Below are 14,309 nucleotides of genomic sequence, written 5' to 3' on the forward strand. Positions count from 1 at the left end.
AGAAACAGCCAAGCTGTTGATGTATCCACTGGGCTAAATTAGTACCATTATCACTTCAGTAAGCCTAGATATTACTGTGTTCTCTGCTAAAGAAACCAATTATAGTATCTGCTGGATGGTATATTAAATGACACCATTTAATTAAAGCCTAATCTCTCTCTGAATGAACAATATTTTAAATTATTCTACATTATTTCATCCAATTACTGCAAACCTCTGTCCATTTTTAAACACAGAAAAAAGTCATTTGGCACCGTGACTGCCAGGAAGAATAATTGCCGTTCTGTGCTGTGTCTGGTGCTCGTGCCCAGTAACAGTCAATCCAGGACACACATCAGTTCAGGAGCTCTTTTAGTTTTAAAATATTTCAGATTTGTTTCTCAAGCCTCTAGGCAGCAGAGAGCCCTACTCTACAATTGCCAGTGGTTCCCTCCGAGGACTGGGGGGATAATGGAGACCTCGAAAAAGAATTATGTTTAGAGGAATAAAGCCATTAAAGAAATACAATTCCCATGCCGGGAGCAGAGCTATGTAACTGACAGAATAGCAGTTCTTTTTGAATGACTAGCTCATAATGGAATGCAAGAATTAAAATGGACTCGACAGTGAACTTAAGAGATAACCTCTAATAGAAAGAAAAATCCACTTGTTACAAGGAGAGATGAGTTAAAAAGAGGTGACTTTTTTAGAAAAGATGGGGATGAACCAAATGTGAATGGACTTTCATTCCTTAGAGTCATTAACTATGGGGAAATGTTGGCACACATTTGGGTAGCAGAAAGCAAGAGCCACATATGAACAGTATGCTGCTTCTGTAGCTGTATAATGTCGAGGAATATGGGGCGAGGATATTGTGTGTTTATTGGGCCATCAGTAAGATCCTAGGGAAGGAGAATAGCAGTGATGCACCCCAGATACTGTAGGAATGTACTCCGAGACCTAGACTGTGGGTGGGAAAGTTGGAACTCAACCTTAGGACCTAGCACCAAGCCTTGCTCACAGTAAATCCTCTGCAAATTTAATTCCCCGAGGTCATAATCCTAATGTGTGAAATTAATGGTCCAAAGCCAAGCCGATCCATGTCTTTTAGCCACTCCTTGGCAAGTGTAGCCTAAGTCCTGATTTTGACCTGAGGAATGGTGGTGGTCAATGGCAGTGATAAAGATGACCAGAGTTCAGTTCAGGTTTTCTCCACATGTGAATCACCTTGGTCTATTTTGTTTCCCTTGCTATTACTTTTTTTTTTTAAGACTGTTTATTTAGAACAATTATAAGTTCACAGTAAAATAGAGAGGAAGGTACAGAGATTTCCCATATACTCCCTGTCCCCAAACATTCATAGCCTCCCCTATTATCAGCGTCCCTCAGCGTCGTAGTACATTTGTTACAACTGATGAACCTATATTAACACATCATTATCACTCAAAGTCCATAGTTTACTTCAAGGTTCACTCTTGGTGTTGTACGTTATGTGTGTTTGGACAAGTGTATAATGACACGTGTCCATCATTATAGTATCATAAACGGTGTTTTCACTGCCCTAAAAACCCTCTGTGTTCTGCCTGTTGCCTATTCATCTCTCTCCACCCCAACCCCTGGTAACCACTGATCTTTTTACTTGTCTCCACAGTTTAGCTTTTTCCAGAACGTCATATGTGTAGTTGGAATCGTACAGTATGTAGCCTTTTCAGATTGGCCTATTTCACTTAGTAATATGTATTTAAGATTCCTTCATGTCTTTTCCTTTTCATGGCTTGATAGCTCATTTCATTTTGCTGAATAATATTCCGCTATCTGAGTGTACTACAGTTTACCCATTCTGGTGTTACATTTTTTGAAGGCGACTCAATTTTATGCCATTGTCAACCATCTACATCTAGGGAACATATGGAAGTCCAAGGGCTTTGGGTTTATTATTGTGGCTATAAATTGGTCCAATATAACATAGAGGTTAAAGGTGTGAGTTTTAGAGTCCCTCATTCATGCACTCATTAACACTGATTCCTAATAATAGTCAAGGTAGAAAAGACATCTGGCCTGGGAAAATTCAAATTCAAATCTGAGTTTGAGTTCCAGCCCACCTTTGCTAACCGTAGAGCGTTAAGCATGTGACTTAACTTTCTTCACCTGTAATGTGAGTTAATGACACACCCCTCATGGGATTCCTGTGAAAATTAAGAGAGTAATTTCAGTACCTACCATATAATAATTACTCAGAAAATAGTAAATATATCATGATGTTGCTGTACATAAGTAGGGGCCACTTCTAAGGATTATAGTTTGGCTCAGAGGCTGGAGATACCTAAATGTAGCAATAATGACTTATCAAAAGCAATACTTACGAACCAGCAAGAGTTAATGCCAGCTTGTGTGGGACAGTACAGTACACCTTATCCTGTACACACACACACAAACACACACATACATACAAATATAATTTTTTTAGTGAAAGCATACTTCCTGTTGAGGATGCTTCATCATTGGAAATGGCAGTAGGAGCGCTCTCTGCACTGTCAGAGTCTCCAGGATCAGGCCTGGAATTATTAGATGTAATCATCAGGTTGAGTTACTTATACAAAGCCAGTTATTTGCCATCTGCCACTTGGAGAGGTGTCCTTACGCCCTGCTTGGATGCCAGCCCGTTGCAATGCAGCAGGGGAAACGTTTCTGTCCAAATAACTCATCTTGGTTTCAAATTCTAATGTGAGAAAGGACTGTCAAGTAGATGCTCTGTCTTGATGATAAAGGGGACAGTCGGTGTTCATGGTCCTTCTTATGGGCAGAAACATTGGATAAGACATGCATTTCAAGGATTTTAAGTTAGATAGCTGGAGAATAAAATATTTAGAAAACTTAAAGTCGGGTCAAAGATAAATTCGGTAGAAGCTTGGCCAGGTGGCAGAAGAAAGTCTTTTTGACATGTTTCCACCCTGAGGCAGGGGTAGTCAGCAATGCGGAGCGTGTGGGTGTTGGAATTATCAAACGACATTAACATAGTATGTGAAGTATGTCGTGCACAAGTCATATTTACTGTGGTCTAGCTGAAATAAACATGGGTGTCAACATGTAGAGCCCTGGGCATGCTCCGTGGAGAGACTGAGGTGCACTTGGGGCCAGGTAGCTGATGGGACAAACTCGTTTCCAGGCAGTGGTGTAACTCAGAATGACTGATCAGGAAACTGCATGTCCTTATAGGATGTGCAAGAGAAGAGAGCCAACTGTGGACTCTATGCCCATAGTCAGTGCTGCTTTTGCTATTGCTTAACTCCAGTGTATAAGTGAGGAGGCTGAGGCCAAGGTCACTCGGGCAGCAGGGGGAGGAGCCGAAAGGTCTGGGTTTCTTCTCTGACTCTCTGTTGTTTTGACAGGTAAGTGACATTAATCTCATCTCATCTGCTCCTACTTCCAGGAAGTTGATTCCCTAACTGCTGTCTTCTCTCCCCTGACTCTGAACCAAACTTCCAATGGCCCTTTGAAGACTTCCACCTGCATGTCTCTCCAGCGTCACGAACGTGGCACGTCTAAAACAGCTTATTTCCCGCTCCACTCTCCATCCTGCCCCTCACTCCCAGTCAGCGTTCCTTCCTCCCACCTTCTTACTTCTAATGGCACCTTTCCTCAGTCTTCCAGCCTCAAATCTTCATGGACAATTTTCTTCCTTAACTCATTCTTCTCTGCCTTCCTCAACCAGTGCATTTCCGTACACGTTTTCTTTTCATTTCCACGAATACCTCAGGTGTAGGGTTTGTAACCTCATTCTATACAAATACTATTGCAGTAGACTCTAAACTGGCCCCCACCTTCCCGTCTTTTCCTACTCTGACTCATCCATACGTATTGCTGAATAATTCTTCCTAAACCACTGCTTTGACTCTATCACTATCCTGGTTAAAAACCTTCAGTGGCTCCCTAGGGCCCCTGGATCTTAGCGTGGGAGTTTATATTTATCCTTATTGACTTTCATCTGGCTAGATGTGACCATCATTTCAGTCTGCCTGGAACTGTTCATATTATTGATCTCCCCCTTTATGAACTTGTACTGCTTATGAACCTACATAAGCAGAATAATTCTGGGGTTTTTTACCCAGCTAGATTATAAACTCCTTGAGGATAAAGGTCTAGTCTCAGAGATGTCTTATTTTCCCCACAGAATTCAGAGTGTTTCATACATACTTACTGACCCATTTGTTATTCAGTTAAGGGATGTGGATGCAACAGCAAGGAAATGTGGCAAAGGGATGAGGCAACTTGGATGGTGAAATTCAGAGGTTTTCATAAAACCCAGAAGACAAGAAGGAGTCAGCAAGGAGACATTTTAGAGGTTGGAGTTGAATAGATACACAGTGGGCATTGGTTGTTTTTGGCATATGATAGCCATCCTTCCTTCTGTTGGCAATAGCACTGCTCCCACCTACCCCACCCGCCACCCTAGATGTTCTCAATCAGAAGTCGGCCTGTGCTCCAAGCCAATGAATGAGCACATTTCCTGTCCTGTTGCTGTGATTGGTTCAGATATGAGCATGTCTCACCCTTATTTGTGCCAATAACAGTCAATCCCAGGACTAAATACCTCTTGGGGGGAACTTTTTCTCCTGTGGTCCTAAGATAGGAGTGAGATGGAGAGCTGCTGGCAGCCTTCTTGCCACCAGAAGGGCAGGACTTTCTGAGATGAAGGCAGCAGAGAAAGACATGGAGCTGAGTGAGGGGTGCAGAGAAACGTGGTCCTGATGGTATCACTTGGCCCCTAGACCCAGCCACAATTGAAGGTAATCTAGATGGGGATTTTATTTTCCATTTTCCAAGTCAATATGTCACCCTTTTCCTTTAACCCAGTTCATGTTTGATGTTTCATTACTTGTAACTGAAAGAGATTTAAGGAACTCAGTATCAAGTCCATCGACTTTTAGAAAACAAACAAACAAACAAACCTGATTGAACTGCCAGGGCCCCATCTCTTTGGATTTCCAGTTTCCACATCTTGACATTTTAGGTGTTTGGGTTTGAATTCAAGATTCCTTGACTAAAACCCTCCCCCTCAAAGACTCATTTATTTAAACCCCTTTATTTAACAGATGAGGGAGCTCAAGTTCAGAACCATTAAGTGACTTTCTCAAGATCACACAACTAGCTAGCAGCAGAGCTAGGGCTGAAACCAGGGTCTCAGAATTCTTAGTCCCATGCTATTTCTTCTTAAAAACAGAAAAGGTAAGACAAACAAAAGTGATAAAGATGGCCAACATTTTATTGCATGCCTTGTTGTTCATTGTGCTAACAGCTTCACATGTATTTACATATTTGAGTCTCCACAAGGCCATAAGAAGTGAGTGCTATCACCATCTCCATGTTAAAGGATTTGAGACCTGGAGAGGTTAAGTCAGCCTCTGGTTACATAACTAGGAAGGGACAGAGGTCAATTCTTCCCCAAGGCAACTTGGTCAAGAACTCCTGAAGCATATTTGAGAAGAGAGAGGTAGGGGCATGCGAAAAGCAGTTGCCCTGCCCCATATCCCCCAGCCAACCTGAATCTACCTGCAGCTGCTGGGGAAGGCAGTTACCTGCACACCAGCTGCTTTCCCCCTCAAGCCCCTGCAGCTTACTTCTCTGCTGGAGGACTTTCTCCTGCTCGTTGCCCACCCTCCATGAGTACACTGGTGTCAACAGGAAGTGAAGAGGAGCTCATGTCCCTGGGCCACCCTCTACCAGTGGGGAATGGGAGTTGGTGGATAATGCCCAGGGGGATGATTATGAGGTGTGTTCCACATGGCTTCTCAGAGGGTCCCCAGGTTCCTCAGGTGCCCTCAGGAGTAACCTCCTCATTGATGTATGAGTTATCGGTTTTCTCCCTCCCTTATGTTCCCGCTGCTTCAAGTCTGCTCCCAAGGATTATCACCAAGAAAACTGCTTGTACTCAAGTTTTTGTCTCAGGACCTCTTTTGGGAGGAATCCAAGCTAAGACACTAGTTCAGAGGGACGTATTTAGAGCCCTTGAACATTCTGCCTAGAAAGGGAGCACTATAGGAATTCTGCCTTGACTCTCCTAGAGGGAAGAGGACAAAAATGTGAAAAGAGATGTTTATAAAGGTGAATGTTTTCAATGTAAGAGCTGGAAGTGAAGTTAAAAAAGAAGTCTTTAAATGTCGTTTGCCACACCTTGAGAGCAGCGCCTGTTGGCCCTTAGACCTATCTCTAGAGGGTTAAGGTAGACAGGTGTACCCTAAAGCCTCTGGATGAAGGGAGGAGGGGTCAGAAAACACAAAAGGAGGATTCCTTCTTGGTCTTGCAGTGTGATTCAGTCCTTCCCTCATTTTGTGCGTTCAACTCAGAAATAAGATGACGCTTCTCGTTTCACAATATTTCAAAAGGCTCTTGCGATGGAAGGTAACACAGCACCTTTTTGTATTCCCAAGGAGCTGGCTTTCTGAAGCTCTAATCCTTAAGCATTGGTTCTACTAAGTTTCCCCAAGGAACTGGTTTAATCAATTTTTATATTCACAGGCCAGGTATAAGATTTTGGTGCCTTCCTATATGCTTTAGAGGCATAGTCCCCACTATTGGGGGATTTAGACATTCCATTTTATTTAGTTTGATTTTATTGAATGCCTCTTCTAACTAAAAGTGATGGATAGCATACATTTGTTTCTTAAAAAAATAAATACCTTGAGGTTAATTTGCTTAGACACTTTTGGAGAAAATATTCTATGTCTCTTGAGATATCTCGAGATAATATTAGACATCCCTCTCTGTGTCTCAGTTAGGATTGAGGGTGGATACTCTAGGATGGATACATCTCTATTTTATGGAGATGTTGGGAGGACTAAATGAGATGAAGTACTTAGCACAATTCTTCATATGTGGTGAGTGGCGAATAAATATGATGATGACGATGATAATCAATAGTGTTTTCATGTAAAGCAAAAATTTTCTTCCCTGGATTCCTAAAACAATTCTTATTTAACGTCTATGTAAAATTATCTATGAGGAAATCATTGGTCTCTGGAATTTTCTGTTCTGTTTCCTATTGTGTTCTTGTTGTGGTTGAATTACGTTAAACTTGATTTCAGTTTCTCTTGAAACCTTGGTTGCTGGGAATTTACCCAGTGGCTGAACATGATAGTAACAACTGCTACAAGAATATCCCTACAGACTATCAGGCAGCAAGATCTCTTAATAAATCTTGAGCCTGGTCTGAAGTTTAATGACTTTGAAGGCAGCCATAGTTGGCCAGTCAACCAAAGCCACATCAACTTTATTAATAAGATTTTGTGGAGTCCTTATCTATTTATGCATCAGTGGGCATCCTAGCAACAGAGCCCTTCTCTGGACTGCCCATGAACATTTTCAGTTTCTGGTTTCTGCAATACTTTCCGAGTACAGATGGATTTGTGTCCTCAACTTGCAGGCAACCTAAGTGATTTTCATCACTTAGGGCTGAAATGCCTTTCCTTATGAAAAAAAAATCACTTAATAAATATACTTGGCTTTAGACACCTTATATGTTTTCTTGGGAGAAACCGTGAAGTCATTAAGACAGCTTAATGTGTATTGTAAATTCACCAAATCTGAAGGACAAATCCCAGCAACCCAGATGTCAGTGTGCCCTGCATACCCGTGAAAGCTACCTCTGATTCAGAGCAGGAGGTGTGGAGAAGGTACAGGAGCCTGGGTACTTCCAATAGCGATGTACGCAAAGCCACTCCCTTAGCCTGACACAGCTTTGCCCTGCCCGCCCCCCCACTCATCAGCCTGTGAGCCCCCTTCACTCAGCTCAGGTGCTCTAACTAGAGACCCAGCAATAGGTAAATATAGACCTCTGAGTTGTTTCCAAAATCTCAGTTATTTACTTGGGTCAAGAGAGTAATTTGGTGTTTGGGGAAATAATTTTCTCAGCAGGCTCATGCAGCTACAAACCAAGAAGGTGCAGAGATTGGTTAAAACCATGGATTTAGGGTCAGTCAGACACGAGTTAGATTCCTGTTAGGACATTCACTACTTTATGACACTAGACAAGCTACTGAGTCTCTGTGATCCTCAATTTCTCTATTTCTAAAATAGGGTTAATGATGGCAAAGATGATGGTAATTACACCCTGTGTTGAGCACTCACAATGCCCTGGAAACTGTACTAGGTGCTTCCTGTACATCGTTTTGATCATCTTCACAACTCTTTGGGACGTATACCATCACAACAGATAGTGCCCTGTAAGTAGTCGTTACCGTAATGTCCACTACAAATGCCACCACCCCTGTTACTCCAGAGTAACATTCCCAGTCCCAGACACTGCTGCTAGGATGTCACAGATATTCTCACCTGCTTTCTTGAAGCACCAAAGCCTTTCCCTTTTTGTTCTACTGCTAGATATATCCAAGATGCACTGATATAAGGAGATTTTGTTCCATCATTTATTTTTCTGAGAGTTGTGGAGTGCATGTAATTTTGTCTTACATTATTTAGGGATGTTGAGCTTCTCTACTCCAGGTTTACTTAATGAAAAGGCCTAGATCAAGAATTTTTCTATAGAATCAGGCTGCTTTAAAACTGAACAAAAATTTTAAAGACATAAACAAAAATAAGAGCATCAATGATAAAAATCATCTTCCCAATAATCCTGTAAAAGTCCCTCTGACTCAGGTATTGAATTTTCTTTGACATTGTCGGGAGGCAGTGTAATTCAAGCTGTTCTGTAACAGCGGTCCTTTGTGACTCTAGCTCTGTTTTACCAGTGATCTGTTCTATTAATGCAGATGCCAGAGGAGCAGCAGTCCTGATCAAGACAAGGCCGTCAGCCTCCAGGAAGGTAAAATTTCTACTGCCAAAGACAATATAATATCCATTTCTACCTCTGGCTGTAATTTATTTGTAGTGTTTGGGTGGTAATTTAACCCATAATGCATTGCTTTCCAAATTACAGTATGCTAAACATCTAGTAAGCTATCTTACACAATTAAACAGGCTGAAGAAACCCTGGAGTGCTCGTTACTGATGTAGAGAAGCATTTTACCACAGGTAGAGTCCTGTACTGCATTACACTCTAAACCCCTGAACCCATCCCAAGAAACATCACAGACACAGAATTACTCATCCTTTCCTTAAAGTGGCGCAATTATTTTAGTTGGAAATTGTAATTTTCTACAACCTGAAGTTGAGACTTCTTTTTAATCAGGCACAGTTGCGTGTACGTATATGCAGTGCACAACTGTCTTAACTTCCATGGAGAGGTGAGAAGGAAAGTAAATAACCTAACTTCAGAAACTGCACTGCTTTTGGAATACAGACTCGACTGCAGTATTGCTTGGCTCACGTGGGAGCTTTGGGGGAGGGGAGCTCGTTTGCTCACTTTGGGGAGATTGGGCTTTGAGCTGCCATTTGGAAATGTCCCCTGTCGAGGACGGTGAGTCGGAAGCCCACTCGGGAGCCTTTTTCAAGGAGAATCTGGAACTTTCTACTGCATGCACTAAGACTAGGCAGAACCCAGGGAGCAGATTTATACCTGGGATTGACCTGTGTGGCCTTACAAGGTTTCTTCTAGTTTAATGGAGTCTCTACTGAGAGACTGTGACACCACCACTCACTCCAAAAGCCAAGGTTGATACAGAGAGCACTGAAGGGAGCCATGGCTGCAGTATTCTCAGCCAGCTCAGTAAAATGGTAATCAGATGATCTGCAAACTTAGCGAAAATCAGAATCACCTGTTGGGCCTGTTAAACACACTGATGCCCTGGGCCCAGCCTACAGAGATTTTGATTCAGGAGTTTTGTCACAGGGCCTGGAACCTTTTTTTTTTTTTGTCAACCTTATTGAGATATAATTTACAAACAATAAGGTGGACTCATTTTAAGCACAAAGTTCAGTCAGTTCTGATGAAAGCATACATCCCTGTAACCACCAAGATCTACATTTCCATCACCCAGAAACGTTTCCTCATGCCCTTTGCACTCAATGCCCCTACCCCCCCAAACTCCTGGCCCCAGCCATCCATTGATGTGCTGTCACTATAATTAATGTCTTTTCTAGAATTTCATAAAATAGAAGCATGCAGTATGTATTATTTTGTGTCTGGCTTATTTCTCTGAGCATAATATTTTAAGATTTATCTATTTTGTTGCATATATCTTTGAATCATTCCTTTTAATTGGTATATAGTATTCCTTTGTGTGGCTCTACCACAGTTTGTTTATCCATCCACTTTTCGATAGATATTTGGGTTGTTACAGGGTTTTAATATTGAGGATAAAACTCTATGAACAATCATGTAAAAGTCTGTGTGGAAGTGCTGGCCACATGACAAGTTTATGTTTAATTTTATAAGAAACTGCCAAGTTGTTCTCCAAAATGGGTGTGAAATGGTGAGTAATTCTTAGTCAAATCCCTTTCTCCTGCCTTCCCTAATCAAGGTGGTTTTAAGACGTGCAGGTCCTCCACGCAGCATGTAGCTTAAACGGTAAGATGCTTGCCTGAGTTGTTTTCAGGAACTTGGAGTCAGCTGTGTCTACTTGGAGCTGAGCTGGTTAAGACTGGATAGGACCACTGACCCTCCAACTGGACATGCGTGAGTGACCTCTCTGTGACCTTTAGACGTCACAGGGCTGAAAACTCCACCCTCTGATCCTGCCAGGTGCCTGCACATTTGAGTGCAGAGGCCCTGTATCTTAGTTACACCTGGGCAGAAAGATGACCATTACCACATCTTTTACCAATCACCTTTCTCCACGCTGCCCACTCCCTCCACACCTCAGACGCCCTGCTGCTTTATTCCTTATCCCATAAATACCCGGAGCCCCTTGCCTTAGGGAGGCAGATCTGGATTCTGGATCTGAGATTCCACCCCTTCCACTCCCAGCTCTCTTGGCTGCCTTGCACACATACCTTATCTTTGCTGCAAACCTCAAGGTCTCAGAGTTTTGGCTTGCTGTGCTTGGGGCAAAATAACCCTGATTTGGTAACAGCTGCACCATTTTTAGATTCTCACCAGCACTGTTTGAGAGCTGTAGTTATTCCATGTCCTCACCAACACTTGGTATTGTCAGTCTTTTTAATTTCAGCCACTCTAATTGGATACCAGTGTTTTAAAAAATCACCTAGGTGATTCTGATGCACACCAAAGTTTGAGAACTCCAGCTCTTATAAAATCAATAGCTTCTGACAGCCTGAAAACAGCTCAAGCCCTGAGTCCCAACCTCAGCTCTGAGCCTGCCAATGCTGTCTTACCCCTATGCTCGCCCCTAATAAACAGGATCCTGGGTCTCGATCTTTTCCATATCCAGGCTTCCCACCTCTCTACCCAGTGCTATGTGCTATCCTCACTTCTGCCAGCTACAAAACTAGTGACACTGGAACTGAATTGTATTGCATGAGTAGATGCTGCAGGGTGGTAGGGCTCACATGGCAGGCAGAGGGACCAGCAAGAACAAAGACTTGGAGGCATGAAATAGCCTGGCCCGTTTGGGAAACTGAAGGTTGTTAGGTGTCCTTAGAGTGTGGCACTGAAAGGAGGACTTGGGGAGCGATGGCTAAAGAAGAATCAGACCACACAGGGCCTTTATGCATGGCTAAGTGTTTGGACTTTTTTCTAGGGGAGGCTGAAATATGGTGCATGGAGTACTCTCTTCTACTGTGTTGGAGAAAAATTACCCTAGTATCTGCACAGGAAAGAAATTGGAGGGGACGGAAAGAGACAGAGACACTAGTTAGAAGACCAGTGTTATACCCCAAATGTATCCTGGGGATCTGCCCAGTTCCATCTCATTGTAGGTGACTCATAATTATTTTTAAATAAGAGAATGAAAAAAACGAGTCTTTCTGTGTCACTCATATCTTGCTCTCTGGTGTCTTTTCCCCTCCTCTCCTGCCCCACTAAAGGTGGTGGAATATATTGGGGCCAGGGGGCACTGGGTCCCAGATCTGAAGATCACCCTGCCAAGATAAACTGCTACTTTGTCAACCTCTGGGGCAAGTTTGTCATCATTCCAGTTTATTATGACTGTTTCCACCTGGTCCTCACTTGTTCCTCCACCGAGAACTCTTGGAGCATTTATTATGAGGCAGGCGTGAGCTGGGCGTACAGAGAGGGGAAAACACCATGTCTGCCCTCAAGAAGCCTATACCCTCTCCTCATCTTCAAGCCTTAGGCCGGGGCTCTGCAAACTTTGCCTATAAAAGGCCAGATGGTAAAAAGTTTTGGCTTTGGGAGCCATGTGGTCTGTTGTAACTATTCAACTCTTCCACTGTGATGGTAAAGCAGCCATAGACAATAGCAAATAAACAGGCATGACTGTGCAACAATAAAACTTTATTTATGAACACAAAAATTTGAATGTCATGTAATTTTCATGTGCCATTAAATATTCTTTTTTTTTTTGGCTGCACCGCATGCGGGATCTTAGTTCCCTAACCAGGGATCCTGCAGTTGAAGCACAATGTCTTAACGGCTGGACCACCAGGGAAGTCCTCAGTATTATTCTTCTTTTGACTTTTTTCAATCATTTAAAAAAATGTGAAGATTATTGTTAGCTCGGGGCTGTGCAAAACCAGGTAAGGGCCAGGATTTGGCCCATGGGCTACAGTTTGCTCATCCCTACCTTAGGCTGTCTCCTCATAATGTATGAACAAAAGCTCTTTCTTTTAGTAATAATTATGGTCACCACAACTTTCTCCTACCTACATCCCCTATTTCATGTCCCTCCTCCACCCACGTACACACTCACCTAGTCCTGCATTTCTGCTCTTACAATGTAAACACGATGGACTGTGACCTCCCCCTGCTCAGCAGCCGCTTCCAGGTGCCCAGAGCTGTGCCCTGGCGTACATCCCAACCTCTGGGGCCTGGCTGCCTCTGCTCCTCAGGACCCCTCTCTGCTCTCCTTGTCAGTTTCCTCCACTGCCCTTTCTCACCTCCAATAGCTCATGTTCTAGCCCCTCCAAACCGTTGACAGCTGCTCTTTCCAGGCTCTGCTCCTTGGCCCATTACATTGCCCCAGCTTTGGATTCTTAATCTCCTTTCTCTCTGGCTAACTCCTGCTTGTTTCTAAGGCTCAGCCTGCATTTCAGCTCCGTGTCATCTTGAACCACATACCTGCAGGCAGAATTCACAGACCCCCTCTGGGTTCCCAGCACTCCGTGCGTCCTGGCAAACCCGGAGTACCTTGAGGGTTGTGTCTTGTCCTCTTTCAAGCACCTGCTGCAGTGTAGAGCACATAGTGGATGCTCTGTGGATATTTTAATGAATTCTCAAATGTCAAGACCCCTTTTTATATACTTTATAAAACTGTAGGTATTGTATGTACACTCTTTTATTGGTTTCCTTTTCCTGGTTTCATGTGTTATTGCTACTATTAAATTTTAAGTTTGTAAGTGCAGACATAGTCTATTTTGTAGTAGACTTCCTTCCAAATACATAAAATAACATTCTGTGGCTCGTGGGTTCTCCTCTGGGGCCTCTAGGTGACCATGGTGGACTTTCATTAGAGTATCTCTAACCAACTTGCCTAATACGGGCCACAGAATGTTACCGAGGCCCTGATAGGTCTCTTTTTTTTGACAGATGAGGAAAGTACAGCCTTATAAAGATAAAGCAGCTGACCTGAGGACGCTGGTCAATGACAAAAACAGAAGAAGTGTCAGAAACAAGGCCTTGGTATTACCAGAATTTGAGTTTTTGATCCAGTTTGCAAGGTTAAAGTATTGAGCTCTGAATGTGGATTTGTAATTTATGAGAGAGTAGGTGTAGGGAGGGTGGGGGGATGGGGGCGTGCCTGGGAAGCTGGGCAGTGGTGACCTTTAGCGCCTCACTTCTTCTGAATAGGATTCCTTGTTTGCTAGTCCTCCCAGCCCCTTTCTCGCTTCTCCACTATATCAGTCATTCCCTTAAAACAGTGACACTTATTATGGCTGGCAAACAAATGGTCGGGAACTAGGCAACTCCAATTATTGAACTCAGCATGTGAAATCATTTAATCAGAGCTCACAGGACTGAGGGGCAGTATTAAAAAGAAATAGGCACCCTGTCTGGTCCCCAGAATGAACTCTTTTCAGGAGAGAAGAGAGCTTATACTATTTATTGTGGCAGAAAGAAGATATACTGTAGTATTTAAATGAGAAAAGGGCTAGATGATAAGGGCTAGGAGACCAGGATTCCACTTGAACTCCATTCCTGATTTCTTTTTTTCAGTTTAATTTTGGAACAATTATTTAATTAGAGTGTAACTCAGTTTCCCCACAATAACATAGAACCACTGCTATTTGTATCTTTTAAGATCTCTTAACGATACTGCCCTGGAACCTGGGGCAGAGCTCTCTGCCTCATCTTGCATTCA

The 14,309-nt window shown here is 42.9% G+C and overlaps 1 long non-coding RNA gene across 3 annotated transcripts; it reads left to right on the plus strand.

Annotated features, from left to right (window-relative positions):
• Positions 1 to 3,324: 3,324 nt before the first annotated feature.
• LOC116749970 lies at positions 3,325 to 13,648 on the plus strand. Of its 3 annotated transcripts, none has more exons than XR_004348764.1 (3): positions 3,325 to 3,368; positions 8,742 to 8,794; positions 10,392 to 13,648. It is a non-coding gene; the product is annotated as an uncharacterized LOC116749970 (long non-coding RNA). The 3 variants fall into 3 exon arrangements; XR_004348763.1 differs by lacking the exon at positions 3,325 to 3,368 and adding an exon at positions 8,065 to 8,198 and having other exon boundaries at positions 8,742 to 11,744; positions 11,857 to 13,648; XR_004348762.1 differs by lacking the exon at positions 3,325 to 3,368 and adding an exon at positions 8,065 to 8,198.
• The last annotated feature ends 661 nt before the right edge of the window (positions 13,649 to 14,309 follow it).

This window comes from Phocoena sinus, chromosome 2 (assembly GCF_008692025.1).
Source record: "Phocoena sinus isolate mPhoSin1 chromosome 2, mPhoSin1.pri, whole genome shotgun sequence".
Classification (NCBI taxonomy): domain Eukaryota; kingdom Metazoa; phylum Chordata; class Mammalia; order Artiodactyla; family Phocoenidae; genus Phocoena; species Phocoena sinus.